The 3,937-nt window shown below is 48.4% G+C and overlaps 1 pseudogene; it reads left to right on the forward strand.

Annotated features, from left to right (window-relative positions):
* The first annotated feature begins 241 nt into the window (after positions 1 to 241).
* On the forward strand, positions 242 to 1,155 carry LOC104614400 (annotated as a pseudogene).
* Positions 1,156 to 3,937: the final 2,782 nt, after the last annotated feature.

Here is a 3,937-nt window from a genome sequence, read left to right on the forward strand (position 1 = left end):
CAGGAAGGAATTCCACATATAAAGCGTGTTTGTAAAGCTCTCTTTGAATGTCCTCCTAAGCTTTCCTTTCAATGGGTATCGCCTAAGCCACTGGTTTCCCTCTCTGATATTGGGTGAGTTGCTTACATTTCTGCTACCTCTATCCTGTGAAAGACGTAATGTGTTTGTGTTGCTTATCCACTAGGATTGACTGATCCCCTGACAAAACTTACATATCCGAAGCCAAACAGAAGGTAATGAAATGCCTGAAAACTGCACCACAATGACAGAGTTAATTCTCTTGGATTTCACCAACCGCCCGGAGGTGGAGATATCCCTGTTTGGGCTCTTCCTACTCATCTACACCACCACTTTGGTGGGGAACGCTGGCCTCATTGTGCTTGTCCAGCTCAATGCCTGCCTTCACACGCCCATGTACTATTTCCTAAGCAATTTATCTATCTTAGACCTTCGCTGTTGTTCTGCCACTGCTCCCAAGATGCTGGTGAATCTGTTAGCACAGTGAAGACAATTTCTTTAATTGGCTGTGGAACACAGATGCTTCCTTTGCTGATGCAGAGTGCCTCACTTTGACTGTAGTGGACTATGACCCTACGTGGCCATATGTCATCCTCTTCTCTACACCGTTGCCATGTCCCATAGGGTCTGCACCTCCATAGTAGCTGGGGCTTATCTCAGTGGGGGTCTGACCTTGCTGGTGCACAAATCTTTCATATTCATGTTGTTCTGTGGCTCCAATGTGATCAACCATTTCTTCTGTGGTATCACCCTGCTGCTGGAGCTCTCCTGCTCCAATACACACATCAGCGAGGTCCAACTCTTCACCCTGTGTGGCTTTGTACAAACCAGCATCTTCCTGACCATTGTTGTCTCCTACACCTTCATCCTCAGCACCATCCTCCAGATCCATGTGGCAGACAGCAGGCACAAAGCCTTCTACACCTGCATCTCCCACCTGATGGCTGTTGGGTTATTCTATGGTTTCTTCCTCTTCACATATTCGTGGTCCAGCTCCAGCTACTTGCTGGACACAAAGTGATGTCTGCATTTTATACTGTCATCTTTCCCATGCTGAACCCCCTGATTTACAGCCTGGGGAACAAAGAGGTGAAGGATGCCCTAAGGAGAAGAGGGAGAAAAGTGTTTTTGCAGTGACTTCCTTTGAAGTGACAGGATACAGTGTGTTTCTGGTGTAATACACAATAAAAGTACAAGTGATGGGAACCACCTGACTAAATGTAGGTGACTTGTCAGAAATACCTGTTTCTGAACTAGCTTCCCAGGTTTGTTTGGGAAAAAGTAGTGGTGGAAAAAAGTGGTCAACTTAGAAGGTGATTCACTTTACAAAACAGAAACCCAGGTCAGGATCAAGAAGGATCTTTCTCCTCATTGTCTATAAAGGTAGTCTATCCCAAACGCAGAGGCAAGTTGTATTTTTGCAGCTTACAATTATTGAGACAACTCTCAATGAAGATGCTTTAAAGAAAAGTCCAATTTAGACAACCACTACATATGGTTGTGATTGTATGTATTAAATTTGGAAAACTAAAAGCTTTTGTACAGTGGAAAAACTTCCCTTATTTGTCAGTCAGCTCTGCCATAACCTCTATAGAGAGAGGAATCTCACCTGCTCACAATGTAGTGTATCATATGTTTAGGACAGGACTTGTTTTGGTTTCACCCAGTGTCTTTCCTGCCTGTTCTGCTCCCACCAGGCATCTTTTATGCTTGTTCTCATCCTCTGTTCTTACTTTGACAATTTTACTACTTTTGTATGTTTTTCCATAATCTGTTTGCCTCTATACCCCAAGCTCTCGTCTCCCTTCTGGTGGCATAATTACTTTTTTATTTCTGCTTCATTTTGTTACAAAATGCTTGTTGACGGTTATGGTATTGGCAGTGTCCAGTGTTACAAAACATGTACACTGATGTCAAGATAGGCTTCTGTAGTACACTGGTGTCTGGATTCAGTATAAATATTAATTATATCCTGTTTAATCCACTGGTACTGCATGGGTGCAGTGGGCCTCTGCTTTGGCTTCTTTCAGGACTGGACCTTTTTTTGTTGGCTTTCCACTTGCTGGTGTCTGTAGAAGCCCTTCTAGTTGCTCTTGCCCATTCCTTGTCACTCTAATCTGCAGCTAAATTACAAGGTTTTCTAATCCCAAGAAACGCCCCTGTGTTCCCCCTTGGCAGCCTGTTCCTGTGGCATGGTGGTGAAGGAGATGGGGAATGGCAGCTGGACGCCCTGCCAGGCAGGTAAGGTAAAGATGAGGGCCAGGACCTTCAAGGTAGAAGTGTGGTAGTCAACAGCTTGAAGTCCAAGTGGCAGCCAATTATGAGTGGCACCACTCAAGGAACAACACTGGGGCCGATCCTGTCGGCATCAGCATAATCAGTTACCAACACATGGGGCAGAAGGCACTTCAAGTCTGCAGGTAACAGTGAACCGGAGCAGGAAGCCGTTCATAGCCATGAAGGCAGGACTAGCCTTCAGAAGCACCCTTGATGAACTGGAGGAATGGGCCAAGAAGAAACTCCTGAAGTTCAGCAAAGACAAACAGCCTGTCCCATCCCTGAGCTGGAATAACCCCAAGCATCAAGGTGGGTTGTGGACCTGCTGGTTGGAGCAGCTTGGCTGAAAAGCGCTGAGATGCTGGCAGGCAAGACTAGGTGACTCCTCAGGTCCCTCCCAATCCAGGTGACTATGATTCCTAATAACTGTATCTCCTGAAGACCAACTTGACTTGGCCCTGGGTTTCTTCATATTCTTTCACAGGTCCCCACCAAAAAATACATAATCATGGCTTTTTGTAAACAATGAAGATGGTAATTTCTGAGATTAGCAACCTCAGAAGAAAATTCTGTGTTAAGTACAAATGTCAGCAACAGAAAGTGGAAGATGCAATTTGACTTTTCTGTGAAGTTGCAACATACTGTTGTATTTGGTGGAGTTTCCATTGAGAAGATAGGCCAAGTGTGCTCCTCTTTACCTTCCTCCTATAGATTGTAAATGTTCCTCTGTAACCCTCCCTGTTTCACCTTCTCCCCAGCTTTCAGCCCCCTCTGTGTCACGAGCCCAAGGTCCAACTCTAAGGTGACTCAACTGTATAACCGTGGCTCAGGCTGCTGAGAGAAACGTGAGCTGTGGGACGGTGTGTAGGGAGTACAATCGGCAACAGAGCCTGTTCGCTCTGGAGTTGGTACTAGCTCACAGAATCAAAAGGACAAATACCAGCACAGAAATTATTCTAATCACAACGGAAAAGAGAACAGGGAAATAGGCTGCCAGTCACCTCTGAACCACTGCCATCAGGGTGTTGGTGTTGGATTTGGCCAACAATGGCAGCTTGGCAATAGTGCTCTTCAGCTCTGGGGAGGAGGAGGAGGCTGAGGCCTGCCTGGTCAGTGGGGCCTCCTCTGTAACCCACCAGAGGAGTGACCGTGCAAATCCTTAGCCTACAGCTTGTTAAATCCTGGCTGTCACTCGTGTGTATGCGCCACTGATAAACATCACCCAGTACCTGAGAGGTGCAGGCTGCATCCCCCTCGCTGGGCTCCTGGGCACAGGGCAGCCTGCCCTTAGAGCACTTGAACAGCCCAGCCCAGGAGCTGGCGGCTGCCTGGGCCGCCCCCGGCCCTCCTTCCCCGGCCTCAGACAGAGGTTTGTTGAGCCCCAGCACGGCCACAAGCCGCATTCCGCTCTCAGAGGGGTGCCCCGCATCATGGCCGCCGTCTCCCCCGCCTACGCTTCCCAGCACGCAGCGCGCCGCCCAGCCGCTTGGCGGTGCCACGGTGACGTCATCTCCATACGACAGTGAGGCCTGATCTCCATGGCAACGCTGGGCAGGCCCTGCAGGACCCCTGGCGCGATCCAGAAGCAGCCCGGCGCCGGAAAGTATCCTGCAGGTCCCCAAGCGACCCTGAGGAGAGAACG

This window comes from Phaethon lepturus, unplaced genomic scaffold (genome assembly GCF_000687285.1).
Source record: "Phaethon lepturus isolate BGI_N335 unplaced genomic scaffold, ASM68728v1 scaffold11034, whole genome shotgun sequence".
Taxonomy (NCBI): Eukaryota; Metazoa; Chordata; class Aves; order Phaethontiformes; family Phaethontidae; genus Phaethon; species Phaethon lepturus.